The sequence below is a fragment of the Pan troglodytes genome, chromosome 13, assembly GCF_028858775.2.
Source record: "Pan troglodytes isolate AG18354 chromosome 13, NHGRI_mPanTro3-v2.0_pri, whole genome shotgun sequence".
NCBI lineage: Eukaryota > Metazoa > Chordata > Mammalia > Primates > Hominidae > Pan > Pan troglodytes.
In genome coordinates, this window is record NC_072411.2 from 32,047,397 (window position 1) to 32,063,789 (window position 16,393).

The window sequence follows — 16,393 nt, forward strand, 5'->3', positions numbered from 1 at the left end:
TTGTAGAAAAATATCCTGGTTTGCATTGATAGGTTTTTTTTTTTATAAGAACTAGACCAAGAGAAAGGGAGAGTAGTGATAAATGTCCGTGTTTTCGAGTTGAAAAGTAACAATCAGTGTATTACAACAGATGGATTTGATGTCAAATTACAAATGCTGAGAATATTATATGTAACTGATTTGCCAGAGTAATTATACAAAGCAAAGAAAGGAAAGGCATCTAAATAGGAAAGGAAGGGGTGAGATTGTCTGTGTTTTAGACTCCACAAAAAACCCATTACAGCTGATAAACACTATATTCAATAAAGTTGAGAGTTACAAAATTAACATTGGTTTCTATACACCAATGACAAACTATTATCTGAAAAATAAGGTAATTCCATTTATAATAGCAACAAAACAAATCTATAAATCAAAGAGCAAGGAGTAATTTTAATGTAGGATGTGAGTGATTTGTATACTGAAAATTATAGCACATTGATAAAGAAATTGAAAGTGACAAATAGAAAAAGTCCTATATTTATCAATTGAAAAAATTAATATTGTCAAAATTTCAATGCTACTCAAAGCATTCTACAGATTAAATGCAACCGCTATCAAATTCCAATGTCATTCTTCACAGAAATAGAAAAATTAGTCCTAAAATCTGAATGGAACCACAAAAGACGCTGAAAAACCAAACAATCTTTAGCAAAAAGAACAAACCTGGAGGCATCAGACTACCTAATCTTTGACAAAGCAAACAAGAAAATGGGAAAGGACACCCTATTCAACATATGGTGCTGGCATATTGGCAAGCCACATGCAGAAAAATGAAGCCGTTCTTCAAAAGGTTAAATACAGAATTACCACATGACTCAGTAAATTCACTCCTATGTATACACCAAAAATAAAACAAATGCCTTACACATGCAAGTATTTATAGCAACAAAAAGTAGGAAACAACAGAAATGTCCATGAATTTTGGAGTGGATTAATAAAATGTGGTCTGTCCATAAAATAAAATATTACTTGGCAATGAAAAAGAAAAACATATTAATACATGCTCCAAAAAGAATGAACATTGACAACATGATAAATGAAAGTAACTATATTATTATGATTCCACTTACGTGAAATGTCCAGAATAGGCAAATCCTTCCAGAATAGGCAAATTCTTAGGAAGTAGATGGATGATTGCCTAGGGCTGGGAGGGGTTTAAAGGAAGAATGGGGAAAATGGGGAAAGATTGCTAATGGGTACAAAGTTTCTTTTAAGGAGCATAAAAATGTTCTAAAATCGTGGTGATTGTTTAACCAGTTAATACACTTAAAAACCTGAATTTTATACTTTAAATGAGTGAATTAAATAATATATAAATTATATCTCAATGAACCTGTGAAAAAAGTAAAAAAATATGTGGTATGCATTAACAAAAAGTTCTTCATTTTATTTCCTAGGGTTTTGGGGAAAAGGTGGTGTTTGATTATATGAGTAAGTTCTTTAGGGTGATTCACGAGATTTTGGTGCACCCAACACCTGTGCAGTATACACTGTATACAATTTGTAGCCTTATATTCCTCACCCCCTCCCACCCTTTCTCCCAAGTCCCCAAAGTCCGTTGTAGTATTCTAATGCCTTTGCATCTTCATAGCTTAGCGCCCTCTTCTAGCGAGAGCATACGATGTTTGCTTTTCCATTCTTACATTACTTCACTTAGAATAATAGTCTCTGATCCCATCCAGGTTGCTGTGAATGCCATTATTTTTTTCCTTTTTATGACTAAATAGTATTCCATAAGATGTATATATGTATGTATGTATATGTGTATATATATATATCACAATTTGTTAATCTACTCATTGATGGGCATTTGGGCTGGTTACATACTTCTGCTATTGTGAATTGTGCTGTTACAAACTTGCATATGCAAGCATCTTTTTTATATAATGATTTCTTTTCCCTTCTGGGTTGATACCCAGTAATGGAATTGCTGGATTAAATGGTAGTTCTCCTTTTAGTTCTTTAAGAAGTATGTTTACCATAGTGGTTGTACTAGTTTGCCACTAGCAGTAAAAAAGTGTTCCCTTTTCACCAAATGCCCACCAATATTTTTTATTTTTTGATGTTTTGATTATGGCTGTTCTTGTAGGAGTAAGGTGGCATGGCATTGGGTGTTTTTTTTTTTTTTTTTTTTTTTGAGATGGTGTCTGCTCTGTTGCCAGGCTGGAGTGCAGTGGTGCAACCTTGGTTTACTGCAACTTCCACCTCCCAGGTTCAAGTGATTCTCCTGCTTCAGCCTCCCGAGTAACTGGGACTACAGGTGCCTGCCACCATGCCCGGCTAATTTTTGTGTGGTTTTCACCATGTTGGCCAGGGTGGTCTCAATCTCTTGACCTCCTGATCCACCTGCCTCAGTCTCCAAAAGTGCTGGGATTTCAGGCGTGAGCCACCGCTCCCGGCCCGACATTGTGGTTTTGATTTACATTTGCCTGATCATTAGTGATGATGAGCATTTTTTCATGTCTGTTGGCCATTTTTTGTATCTCCTTTTGAGAATTGTCTATTCAAGTCCTTAGGCCATTTTTTGAAGGGATTGGTTTTTTTTCCTGCTAATTTGAGTACCTTGTAGATTCTGGATGTTAGTCCTTTCTCAGATGTATAGATTGTGAAGATTTTCTCCCTTTCTGTGGGTTGTCTATTTACTCTGCTAATTGTTCTTTTGCTGTGCAGAAACTTTGTGGCTTAATTAAGTCTCACCTGTCTATCTTCATTTTGTTGTTGCACTTGGTTTTGGGTTCTTGGTCATGAAGTCTCTGCCTAAGCCAATGTGTAGAAGGGGTTTTCCAATGTTATATTCTAGAATTTTTATGGTTTCAGGTCTCAGATTTAAGTTGACTTTTGAATAAGGTAAGAGATGGGGATCCAGTTTCATTTCTTGGGATGTAGCTTGCCAATTATCCAAGCACCATATGTTGAGTAGGGTGTCCTTTCCCCACTTTATATCATTGTTTGCTTTGTCAAAGACCAGTTGGCTGTAAGTATTTGGGTTTGTTTCTGGGTTCTCTATTCTATTCCATTGATCTATGTGCTTATTTTTATACCAGTATTATGCTGTTTTGCTGACTATGGTCTTGTAGTATAGATTGAAGCCAGGTAATGTAATGCCTCCAGATTTGTTCTTTCTGCTTAGTCTTGCTTTGGCTATGTGGGCTCTGTTTTGATACCATATGAATTTTAGAATTATCAGGAGTCGGCGCCGTGGCAGCTTCGGGATAACTTGAGGGTGCATCCTGGGGAAGAGACACCTCCTGTCCGTGGTGCTGACTGCTGAGGACAGCGCTTCGGCGTGGCTTCTCCATGGCCCAGCTTCTTTGGTGCATTTTTCTTTCATGGTGAGTACAGAAGCTTTCGTTTTCTGGAATGTTTTGTGTATTTCTGCTGGATTTTCACTCCTTTTTCTTTTCTCTCTTGATATCTTACCATTAATTTTACAGTAGTACTCATTCCCTGAGGGCTTTTGAGGTTGGAATGTGTAGGAGGCTTTAGGGCTGTTTCTGAGGGAGACTCCCCATGTAGGTGGAGAGAGAGGAAGGCTCTGGCTGTGGGAGGAAGGGGAAGCCCGGCCCAGGTGGGGTGTAGGGGCCAGGCCCCAGTTTGGCTGCCTTGCTTTCAAGCCTCAGGTGGAAGGAAAGGATCCAACTTAGCCTCCAGGGTTTGCTAATTTTGGAGATACGGTCTCGCCCTGTTTTTGGAGATACGGTCTCGCCCTGTTGCCCAGGCTGGCGTGCAGTGGTGGATCTCAGTTCACTGCAACCTCCATTTTCTGGGTTTAAGAGATTCTCCAGCCTTAGCCTTTCCAGTATCTGGGCCTATGCCCCATGCCCAGCTATTTTTTTTTTTTTTTTTTTTGGTAGCGACGGGGTTTCCTCATGTTGTCTAGGCTTGTCTCAAACTTCTGAGCTCAAAGGAATCCTCACGCCTCAACTTACCAAAGTGCTGGGATTACAGGCGTGAACTACTGCGCCTGGTCTGGTGAATTTTTAAATCTGTGTCCCTGACTTCGGGACATAGGGGTCACTTTTCTCCACTCCCTGCAGTGCCTGCCTAACTCTGTCCCTCTAGTCATGGCCACCTGACTGGGGGAGGGGACCTTGCATGTGGTTTACTGTCCTCTTGGCAGAAATGTCTATTCAGGGTCCCTGCTCAGTTTTGGGTGGATCATTGTTTTTTTTGTTGCTACTTAGTACTGTTAATGTGTTGTGTATTTTCCATAACAACCCCTTAGCCAATAGGTGATTCCTCAAAACGTTCTCCCAGCCTTTCTTTTTGGGTTCATTTTTTCCTTTTCCTTGGAAAAACTTTTCACTTTGATGTAGCCATGCATGTTTTCTTATGGCCAGGCACGATGGCTCATGCCTGTAATCCAAGCACTTTGGGAGGCCGAGGTGGGCAGATCACTTGAGCCAAAGAATTTGAGACCAGCCTAGGCAACATGGCAAAACTTCTTCTCTACAAAAAATACAAAAAAATTAGCCTGGTGTGGTGGTGTGTGCCTGTAGTTCCTTCCAGCTATTTAGGAGGCAGAGGTAGGAGGATCTCTTGTGCCGGAGAGGTCAAGGCTGCAGTGAGCCATGATCATGCCACTGCACTCCAGCCTGAGTGACAGAGTCCCTATAGTTATCACTTCTATGATTCCCTCAAATTTTCTAACAATTTTTTTGAGACAGAGTCTCATTCTCTTACCCAGGCTGGAGCACAGTGGCATATCAGGGATTGTGAGTCCTCCAACTTAGTTTCTATTTCTCAGGGTTCCTTAGACATTCAGGGCCATTTGTGGTTCCATGTGATCATCAGCACTGTGTATTCACATTTCTTAAATTTCTGTGCATAATAAAGTATATAATTAGAGAGTATGCTGGGACTGTTGTTCCTCTGGGACATTTTGATTCATATATGTTTTTAATAAGGATCAGATCAGGGTACAGGGCATATCTGTTCTCTCATACAGGTATTCTTGTTTTGTGAGAACATTGGAATTGCTCCCTTCTAGCTTTTCTGAAAAATATAGTATTTTGTTAACCAGAATCACCGAGCTGTGGTATAGAACACAAGAATGTATTTGTCTCAACTAACTGCAACTTTGTTTCCATAACCAATCCTCCCATTCCCTCCTTCCCTCTCCTCAGAAAACCACTACTGTGCCTTCTACTTATCGAAGGCAAAGTTTTCTGGATTCCATATAAGTGAGATGAATCTGCTTGTTTTTCTATGCCTGGCTTATTTTATTTAACATATTTTCCAGGTTCATCCATATGGCTCGAAATGAAAATTACGTTAGTTTGTTATGGATGAAGAGTATTGCGTTGTGCAGCTATACTGCAGTTTCCTCATCCCTTCATCTGTGGATGGACAGGTAGGTTGATTCCATATCTTCTATATTGTGGATACTGTCATGAAACATGGGAAGGCAGGTCACTCCTTAAGGTACTGGTTTCCTTTGCTTTAAATGCATACGCAGTGTGAGGAACATCCCAACTTTTTCACAGTATATTCACTAATTCACATTGGCATCAACAGCATAGAAGAGTTTCCCTTTCTGTAAATCTACATTGGCTGCTACTTTCCAAAAATGTTATTGCTGTTTCTGGTAATATTCATTCTCAGTGGAGTTTGATGGTATCTGATGTTGGAGTGTGATTCTGACTCACATGTTTGGAGTGATTAGTGATGTGGAGAAACTTTCTTTTTCACCTGTGAATCAGTTTCATGGCCTTTGCAGAAGTGGTTGTGCAGGTCCTTTGCATATTTTTAGCTTGTGTATTTTTTTTAATCTTTTCTCCACTTAGTAGCTTTAGTGCTTGAATGTGTTAGACAGCAACCCCTTCCAAAATTACGATTTTCCACAATTTTAACCCAATCGTCCTTTCCGCCAAGGTAAGATGCTTTCTCTTTGGGTTCATTGTTTTCTCCCCAGTGCAGCAGCTCTGAAGTGTTGGTCTCACAGGTGTATATTTGCTTTTGTCAGCAGGGATTTCTGTGTCCAATCAGAGAGGGGAGAAGAGAGATCACAAAGTCATTGTATTTTGTATAGGTATTTTGCCTGTGAGTCCATGTGGTATTTGGTTTTCTGTTATTGTGTTAGTTTGCTTAGCATAGTGACCTGCAGGTCCATCCTTATTGCTGCCAAAGCCATTAATTTTTTTTTAAGCTGTGTAGGATGTTGCGGTATCTATGTACAGCACTTTTAAAACATGTAATCAACTGTTAAGGGGGGACATAGGTCGATGTTATTTTATATTTCCATGTGAATAGCACTTCCAAGAACATACCCATGCCTGTGTCATTTTGAAAGGAGGATTTATGATTTATTTTCCTTTGTGTAGATACCCAGTTATGCGATTGCTCATTTGGATGTAGTTCTAAGTTCTTTGAGGAACCTCCAAACCACTTCTCATAGTGTGAGAACTAGTTTTTATTCCCACCAAGCGTGTAGCGGGGTTTGGTTTCCTCCGCTGCCTTGCCACCATGTTAATGCTTGGACTTAGGACAAATGGCCATTCTGACCGATTTGAGATGGTATCTCAGTGTGCGTGAGAGTTGCATTTCTCTGATGATGGTGATGTTGAGGTGTTTGTTCATATTCTCTACCCATTGTTTGAATGGTTTGTTTTTCTGCCTCTTGATTTTTTTAAGGTCATATTAGAGTCTGGCTATCAGACCTTGGTGGGAAGCATAGTTTGGGAACATTTTCTCCCATCCTGTAGCCTGTATGTTTACTGTGCCAGTGATTTATTTTGCTATCTGGCAGTGTTATAATTTCTTAGGCCCAGCTTGTCCTTTTGGTTTTTCTTGCTGTTGCTTTTTGTCTAAATGCTTTCCAAAGCCTGTATTGAGAAAGATATGTCCTAGGTTTCTTTGTAGGACTTTTATAGTTTGAGGTCTTCTGCTGAAATCTTTCATTGACCTTGGGTTAGTTTTGCATCTGATGAGTTAAAACTCCAGTGTTGTTTATCTGCATGTGTCTAGCCACCTAACCCAGTGCCCTTCACTGCATAGTGAGCCTTTTGTCCTTCTGACCTTTGGTGTTTCAGCATGGCTTTGGAGTTTCAGGGCATTTTGTGGTCCCATGGGAATTTTAGCATTCTTTCTCTATGTTGCTTTCAAGAAACAAAATTAGCCCTGTCCTAAAGATGGACAACTAGAGGGTCGAGTGGGACATTTGGGTCCATGCATGCATCGTATAGGGATGAAATCAGGGTATTTAGCATCCTTTTTTGCCTTGTAGAGTTTTCGTGTTTTTGAGTGAGGAGAGTGAGAACCCTCCTTTCTGGCTGTCTTGAAGACTACCCTTTGGTAAACTTTCCCTAATCATCCTGCTGAGGAATAAAACAGCAGGTTTCATTCCTCTTACTCAACGTGTCACTTTGTACTTGTTTCCTATGCCCACCCATGCCCAGCCTTCTGTTCCAACCCTGGCAAGCACGATGGTGCTTTGTAGGTCTGTGTGAGATAAAGTTTCCTAGATTCCTCATGAGTGAGGTGATGCTAGGTTTGTCTTTCCTTGCCTAGTGTGTTTCATTTACCATAATGTCCTCCAGGTTCCACAGTGTTGCCACGGATGACCTGATTTCAGTACCCATGTCTGGCTGAAGAGTATCTGGTTGTGACTGGATACTGCAGTTTCTGGATCCCATCCTCTGCGGGTGGACAGGTAGGTTGATTCCTTATCTTGGCTATTGCGACTGGTTCCACGGTCAGCGTGGGAAGGCAGATGTGTCTTCCGTGTACTGATTCATGTGATTCCAGTAGCAGCACAGCTCAGTGAAATGGTCGTCATATTTTTAGTTTTCTGAGGAACCTCCTGCCTCTGTAGTGTGCGTACTAATTTACCTGTTAACAGTTGTGGATAAGAGAGCTCTCCTCTTTGGAAATTCACAGCAGTATTTGTGGTTTCCCTTTTAAGATACATGAAGATCTTTGTTACACTCATTCCACCGAGAGAGACACAGTATCTGAGTCTTGTTCTGATTTTCATTTTTGCCATGATTAGTGATTATTTTATTTTATTTTATTATACTTTAAGTTTTAGGGTACATGTGCGCAACGTGCAGGTTTGTTACATATGTATATATGTGCCATGTTGGTGTGCTGCACCCATTAACTTGTCATTTAACATTAAGTATATCTCCTAATACTATCCCTCCCCCCTCCCCCCACCCCACAACACTCCCTGGTGTGTGATGTTCCCCTTCCTGTGCCCATGTGTTCTCATTGTTCAGTTCCCTTAGTGATGTTAACCAGGTGTTAACAAGCGTACTTGTTTTCAGTTTTATGTGTTATTTGCAGAAAAGCCTCTTTGGTTTCTTTATCCAGTTTTGGTTTGGTAATTAATTTCTGTTTTCTGGTGTTTTTTGCTAGTTAGCAATGTTAGTTACTTACACCTTTTCCAAAAAATGCCTCATCAGCTGTGTTTTTCTCCAAATGCTTCTTATGATCCTTTGTATGTTTGTTTCTTTTCATTCATGTTTTTCATTCTTTCTTGCCCACAAGCCATGTAGTCTGATGCGGTTTCAGGTGTGTGCAGTGTTCTGGTTTTCCGTTTTGTTGGTGACTGATGAAGTTAGAGAAATTCACTAGCATATATATCAGTCTGTTGCCAGTGAGTTTTGGTTGTTGCTTGTTTGTGTTCTTTTTTGTCTTCTTTATTTTTTCTGTTTTCCTTTTTGCAAACTGTGAGCATAGATCCAGGTTGACCCTGGTATCTGCACACTATATGCTTTCTTCTTAGAGAGTGACTTTTATCAATTTTGGATTTAGGTCTTTCATTCATATTGAATGAATTATTGTGAATTTTGCACAATAAGTATCCTATGTTATTTTGCCTAGGGATATCCAGTTCCCCGAACACTGTATTGGACAGACTCTCCCTTCCCAGGGTGACTTTTGTGGTTCCTTTCAAACATGTGCTTTCTGTTACGTTGTGAAAGGAAAATATTGTTGTCCCCCAAAATCACTAAGGAAAACTCAGGCTGGAAACTGCTTAGGGCCAACCTGCCTCCCATTCTATTCAAAGTCACCCCTCTGCTCACTGAGGTAGATGCATATCTGTTTGCCTGCTTTGGAGAAGCTAACCAAAAACTCTAAATAATGTAATTATTTGTGTATCACTTATCCATGACCTTGAAGCTCCCTCCCTGCTCCCAGTCTTCCTGCCTTTGCTGAAAGTTGTTCCACCTTTCCAGAACGAACCTATATACTACTTAACATATATTGATTGATGTCTCATGTCTCCCTAAAATGTATAAAACCAAGCTGTGCCCTGACCACCTTGGGCACATGTTGTCATGACTTTCTGAGGCATTGTCACAAGTGTGTCCTCAACCTTGGCAAAATAAACTTTCTAAATTAACTGAGACCTGTTTCTGATTTTCAGGGTTCACCTTTTGGTAACCACGGGGGTATTCTGAGTGGAGATGCCCCTGACCTTTGGCAAATCTCCTGTCAGTGCTTGGGACCAGCGTGAGCTCACTTTACGACCCAAACCAATAGGACAATTTGCGGAGTTCTGAGAGCACCCCCTCCAGAGAATCCCTCATCTCCAAAAATTTGGTCAAGATCTAAAGTTTATTTTGCTGTACTGTACAACTCCTCTTTTTTTTTTGGAGTTTTACTTCCATCCAACAAGACAAGTTTTTGTACCTCCGTGATGTTGGAAGGCAGGTAACTCCTTTATGGAGTTTGAGCTCACTTCTAATAGGCGCATTTTTTTGTTTTGTTTTGTTTTGTTTTGTTTTTTTCCTGCTTCTAGGATGGTAGAGAGCAGTTTACAGCCTGAGACCCATCACTAGGTAAGAAACTAGTTTTGGATTCTGTCTTGCAAATTCCTTTTAAAGAATAAAGTTAACACTTAACAACCAGCCGGTGTTAATTTCTGCTTACACTTGGAGTGCTCAGAAATCATATAATTTGTGTGACCATGGTTAATTTAGCAGTATTTTATCCTAGCTGAAATATGGTAATAAGATTAAAAGAGTTTTGTTTAAAGGAGCATAATTGTGTAAAAGTCAGCTTTATTAAAAGGGTAACATCCAGATGTGTGTGCATGTGTGCATGTTTGTGTTTGAAAGGCCTTCATGTTTTTGGTTTTTTTGTTTGTTTTACTATCCTAAGACCTTGTATTTTTGTTGTTGAGCAAACATGTTGTTTTTTTTTGTCTTTTTTTTCCTCAGTTGACTGAATTGTTTTCACTTGATTTTTCTTGACTAAAATAGTTATTGCAACAGAGGCTACTCTTGGGTTTTTAAGGAAGAGTGTAGTTTAATTTTATGCTTAATTTGGCTAAAAGAAAAATATTAGTGTCTCCCTGTAGCACCACCAGACTTTTTCTTTCTGTGCTTCATGAAGTAAATTTTGCTATTTGATTTTCACCTCAGTTGTTTCCTTTAATGTTCAAATTTAAGGCTGTTTAGTTGACAACTGCCTAGGGTTGTGAAACAAGTTATCAAGAATCTGAAAGTCTAAGATAGAAAAAAAGGGGGGAGGTCTTTAAATCTATAAAATGTACTGTGACAGCCCAATGCGTTCACCTTTCCCGCTGCCTAGAAAGAACCGATTTATCAAGACAGAGGAATTGCAGTGGAGAAGGAGTAACTCACACAGAGCCGGCTGTGTGGCAGACCAAAGTTTATTACTCAAATCGGTCTCCCCGAGCATTCGGGGATCAGAGTTTTTAAAGATATTTGGTGGGTAGGGGCTTTGGAAGTGGGGAGTGCTGATTAATCAGGTTGGAGATGGAATCATAGGGGGTCAAAATGAGGTTTTGTTGCTGTCTTCTATTCATGGGTATGATGGCACAACTGGTTGGGCCAGATTACCGGCCTGGGCAGGGTCTGCAACACATAACAAGCCCTGATCTTAGGTTTTACAGTAGTGATGTGATGTTACCTGCAGGAGCAGTTTGGGGAGGTTCAGACTTTTGGAGCCAGAGACTGCATGACCCCTAAACTGTACATTCTAATCTTGTAGCTGATATGTTAGTCCTGCAAAGGCAGACTGCTCCCCAGGCAAGAAGGGGTTCTTTTCAAGAAAGGGCTATTACCAGTTTGCTTTCAGAGTCAAACTGTGAACCAAATTCCTTCCCAAAGTTAGTTGAGCTTACACCCAGGAAGGAACAAGAACAGCTTAAGGGTTGGAAGCAAGATAGAGTAGGTTAGGTCTGATTTCTTTCACTGTCATAATTTCCTTAGTTACAGTTTTGCAAAGGCGGTTTCAGTACTTCTGTAGATACGCCTGATAGATTTTTAGATGTATTTATGTGTTGTGTACAGAATGTTGAACTACTAAAAATATATAAAAGCTTTAATTAATTGGCGTAAAGAAAAATAAAGGCGCTTAAGTTAGATGCTAAGAAAGACTTGTCAAATGCTTTTTCAACTTTATGTAACTGAAGCAAAATCTTTAATAAATAAGCTAGCTTTAAAATTATTGGTAAAATAATATTAGACATATCTTAAGAATTGGCAGCATACATTTTTGTTTACATTTAGTAATCAACCAATTTCATACATATTCCTGCCAAATACTATAAGGTGTCAAAATTTGGCATTGGGGTTTCAAAAGTATAAACCCAGCCCAAAACAGAATGATCTTTACTTGTGTAATTTTTAATAATTAAGACATTGATAATGGGTTTAATAAAAACAGCTGCATGTTGAATTTAGTAAGATTACTAAATTCAACTTCTAATCCTGTGGCGTTTGGCAGTCTAGTCCACAGACAGTAAGGAAAGGACTGTTACTGCCTTTGTTTCAAATCTAAACTATAAACCACGTTCCTCTCAGTGTTAGTTCGGCCTATGCACAGGAATGAACAAGGACGGTTTGGAGGTTATGAGCAAGATGGAGCCAGTTAGGTCAAATCTTTTTTTCACTGTCTCAGTTATAATTTTGCAATGGTGGTTTCATAACTTTAAATCATGACTATCACAGATTTCATAAATAATCTAGGTAAACAATTAAAATAATTAGGTAAATGTAATGGGATAAATACTTGTAGACAAACTGGTCACAATTTAGAATAAAGTTCAGTTAAATAATAGATATTTCATTATTTGGGTATTTTCCAATACACATATATTGTAGGAAAACATTCTTGCCAATAAAGTGTGTCCTTTTTTCTTAAAAAAAAAGATGAACACGTTTTGTCTAATTCAAAGCTTATTTAAAGTTATGCATAAAACAAGGTAAAAGGAACCAGGACATAAAAAAAAGATGTAAAGAAAGTTGTAAAGAGGTAGTTTTTGAGGTAAAAAGAGCTTAAAGAGAAATATTAACTATATAAGAAAAAATCCTGTATAGTAAGTTTAGTCCTAAAATAAAATAACTGGTTGTTTAAAAAGAAGCAATGTTCAGAACAAATCAGAAAGTCTGACCATGTCATGAACAGTCAGTGTAAGTCACAATAAGGATTTATATATTTAAAAAATCCAAAAACTTTTATATAATAAAGTTGTCATACTAAGTTTTGGTTTGCTTCGGAAAAAAATTGAGATTTTTAAAAATTGAGGTTATTACATCCATGTATCTTCCTGTATATGCTTTCAAAATCCTTGCAACATTGAGTTACAGGGCTTTTAACTCCTAGGTCTAAAAACGAAAACCAAGTCCTGCTAAATCTTAAACACCCACTGCAATTAAAGCCTCATCTTCAGGCCCCATAGAAGATGCCAATTTAAATAAACTGCTGCATTCCTGAGACACAGGGCAAGAAATGAAAGCTATTCAACTCCTCAAGACCCAGGGACTATTGTGAAAGAGGTGGGAGCATAAGATTGTAAGGGCCGATTTTGAAAGATAAAGTAGGTTCAGTTTCTCTGTACATTAATTATTAATGTCAAAGGCACACTGATGCAAAACCAGTATATGGACCCCTGTGTCAGATTAACAAGGTTTTTTTGAAGCATTAACCAACTCCTTAGTACAGGTTATAAAAGGCTTATGGAAATTATATTTTATAATCAAGATGACATTTTATAGATTGTTTAAATAATTTTTAAAAACAAATGTAATTGGCTTCATGCTGTTTTTATTAGGGCTTCTTGTTTAGAAAATTAAGTCTCCTGTCTCAAATAATGAAGGTTTTCACTTTTTAAAAAATCCTTGAATTATCACTTTGGTGAAATAAATGACTTTACAATGACCTGTAATCCTATTTTTAATATCAAGTGTTTTAAACATTTTATGTTTGACAAACTTTCCAAATTAAATTATATATTATGTCTTTTTCTATCCTAAATAGAACATTAGGTTCTCTAAAGTCTAAAAATGACTTAATTTGGCTTATTTGGCATAAAATTTATACCAGAAGCATTGTCAAATAAGAAACGGTGTTTGGCTTTCTTTCATATCCATTTGTATGAATATGTTATTGATATGTGTTCCAAAATGATGGGAAACTCCTGTAATTCTGATATAACTTAGTGTACATTATTTGTAATAGTCATAATTGTTATGTTAAAATTATCACATGCCACGGAGGTAACAAATTCCCTTGTCAATTGTGTCTTTTAACTATGGCTGCCTTAACTTTTTTTTCATCCACAGACAGTTGTCTTGTTTTGTCTTGTTTTAAACCCTCTTTATAAGGTGGGTTTATAATCAGCTGTAGGACTCTAACAGGTGCACTTAAATTCAGGTTTTCTGATAATTTTGGAAATTGTTAAATTGGAATAAAGCAAAAAATTTCAGAACTCTCATGGAGAGCTGAAATGTTCATGACTATCAAACAGAACAGGATTTAACTGAAATAACTGAACCAATAGAAAACTGAAGTAATCTTTTTGACTTTTTGCTTAAAACATTGCTGATACTTTTAGTTTTTCAGAGTCAAGAAAACTTTTCTTTTAAGCTAGTAACAGCTTTCAACAATAAAGTATATTCCTGTGAACAAAATTTGGAGCATCTTTGTTTTTCTCTACCTAATTTCTCCAGAATTTGGAAACTGCGGGTATTCTTAATTTATGGCAATATAGTTATTTACATAAGTGCAATAAGAATCTGTTTTATTTTGCAATAGGACACAGTTGGAGAATTTGGTTGTTTTATCAAGGGTTTGACGGAAATGGTGTGCTTTCCTTTAGGAATCAAACCTGACTTATAGAAGCCAATAAAGCCCTTGGAAAAACTGGCCTCATATTTTGTGCACACAGTGCCTGTACAGGGTTTTGACCTGTGGTAAATAAAGAATGTCACTTTCCAACAGGTGCAGAAGACCCAGGTTTATCTTGGAACCTGAAGAGGAGAGGAAATTCATGGAAATCATAGGTATTTGATGGCACAAATCCATGGCTGGGCTTGGCTTTAAAAAAGTCTTAGATATCTAAGATTCCTCCTATGAAACAAAGTTCCATCAAAGCCAATTTAAAAGCCTGTGTAAAAAATAATTATTGTTGTTGCACTGTATGCAAATAATTAGGCCAAGAATAATAAAGCAAATCAGTTCTAACATGATTTATCTTTAGTAAAAATGGAAAACTGGAGAGAGAAAAAATTATGTTTCAAAACTACAGTGGACCTGTTTTTAGATTCTAGTCTTGCCTAATGTTTTTTCAATTTTTATTATTTTCTACAGTTTGGACCGAATTCTAATTTTTGTTGGCTACAAGTCTTCAAAGTAATGTTTTCAATTTTTTTCAATTATTCCTAAATGAAGCTGTGCTTTCTTAAAACCCTGGGAACTGAAGCCAGACCACTTAAAGTTCAGAAGAAAATAACAGCAACCTGTTTACATACAAAAGCCACTTTCATACCTTCCTACTGAGGTATGGACTACAGAGTAATGTGGCTTATATTGATTTTTCCAGGATTGTTCTTTTGTTTGTTGTTGTTTTTTCTCCCTTCCTCCCCACTATTTTAACTTCACAGGATGTGAGACTTCATAACCTGCTAAAAATGAGCTTTTCGGACCTACCTATCTAGGAATAAACCCTCCTAGCCATGAGAGATCAGATGAAACCCGAGACCAGAGACTCATTTTCCTGTAAAATGCTTTTTCCAAACGATTTTTTAAAAAGAAAAGGGGGGAGATGTGAAAGGAAAATATCTTGGGCCCCTAAAATCACTAAGGAAAACTCAGGCTGGAAACTGCTTAGGGCCAACCTGCCTCCCGTTCTATTCAAAGTCGCCACTGTGCTCCCTGAGATAGATGCATATCTGGTTGCCTCCTTTGGAGATGAATCAGAAACTCAAAAGAATGTAACCATTTGTGTATCACTGATCTGTGACCTGGAAGCTCCCTCCCTGCTTCCAGTCTTCCTGCATTTGCTTCAAGTTGTCACATCTTTCTAGACCAAAGCAACGTACTTCTTACATATATTGATTGTTGTCTCATGTCTCCCTAAAATGTATAAAACCAAGCTGTGCCCTGACCACCTTGGGCACATGTCGTCATGACCCTGAAGCTGTGTCACGAGTGTGTTCTCAACCTTGGCAAAATAAACTTTCTAAATTAACTGAGACCTTCATTTGAGTTTGCTGCTGGACACCCTCATTGTGTTCATTGGGCTGTGTTTCCCTTTTAATGCTTATCACGAATGGCTTGGGTAACTAAAACTTTGGGAAGTAATGTAAAGTGGAAGAGTGTGATGGCACTCCACCGACTTTGTGTGTGTAGGAACTGCTTTGGGAATGCGGGGCATTTCATTGTCCCACGGGATTTTTAGTAGTGTGTTGTGATCCTGTTTGGAAAACAAAAATATCAATGGTCTATGTTTTTATTTAAAGGGTGCAATGGACTTTTTTACATGAATCAATGAAACTGCAGGACCTAGCGTCTGTTTCATGCTACAGTGAGGATTTCTTGATGGAGAGAGCATTCCAAATCCTTTCCAGCAATATTGAATATTATGCTATGATATTGTTAAGCCTAGTCACCCTGCTGTGCCACAGAACACCAGAGTACCTGCATCTCACCTGAGCATCCCTTTGAAGCCATTTCCAATCCTCCCCCCAGCCTCTGGTACCCACTGTTGACATTGCTACTCTATGAGATTCACTTTATTAGATTCCACGTGCATGAGATTGTGCAGTATTTGTGTTTGTCTTCCTCTGCCTGGTTCATGTTTTTTAACTTAATGTCCTCCAGGTTTCTCCATCTTTCTGGTAGTGAACTGATGTCCGGAAGTTTGATGGCTGAAGAGTACACCATTGTGCATATATCCTTCAATTCCTGCATTTTTTCATCTGTGGAAAGACAAGTAGGTTGATTCCACACCTTAGTTATTGTCCAGAGTACTTCATGAAACATAGGAAGGGGCGATACCTCCTTAAGGTAGGTTTCCTTGGCTTTGCAGGTATACCCAGTGTTGGGATGGCTAGAGGGAACTGGTACTTGTGTTGTTAATTGTTTCAGAAAC

General features: G+C 38.3%; 1 protein-coding gene across 12 annotated transcripts in view; it reads left to right on the forward strand.

Annotated features, from left to right (window-relative positions):
• The first annotated feature begins 2,906 nt into the window (after positions 1-2,906).
• LOC107973633 (POTE ankyrin domain family member G-like) overlaps positions 2,907-16,393 on the forward strand; it is a 75,131-nt gene continuing 61,644 nt past the window's right edge. For 2 of the 12 annotated variants that reach the window (XM_063791075.1, XM_063791077.1), the window contains exons 1-7: positions 2,907-3,016; positions 3,221-3,374; positions 5,285-5,395; positions 7,581-7,693; positions 9,791-9,830; positions 14,242-14,303; positions 16,123-16,234. The gene's annotated coding sequence lies outside the window, so the exon portion shown is untranslated. Of the gene's footprint in view, positions 3,017-3,220; positions 3,375-5,284; positions 5,396-5,737; positions 5,917-7,580; positions 7,694-9,415; positions 9,831-14,241; positions 14,304-14,610; positions 14,801-16,122; positions 16,309-16,393 lie in introns of those variants that run through there. The other 10 variants (XM_063791074.1, XM_063791079.1, XM_063791081.1 and 7 more) reach the window with 8 other exon arrangements.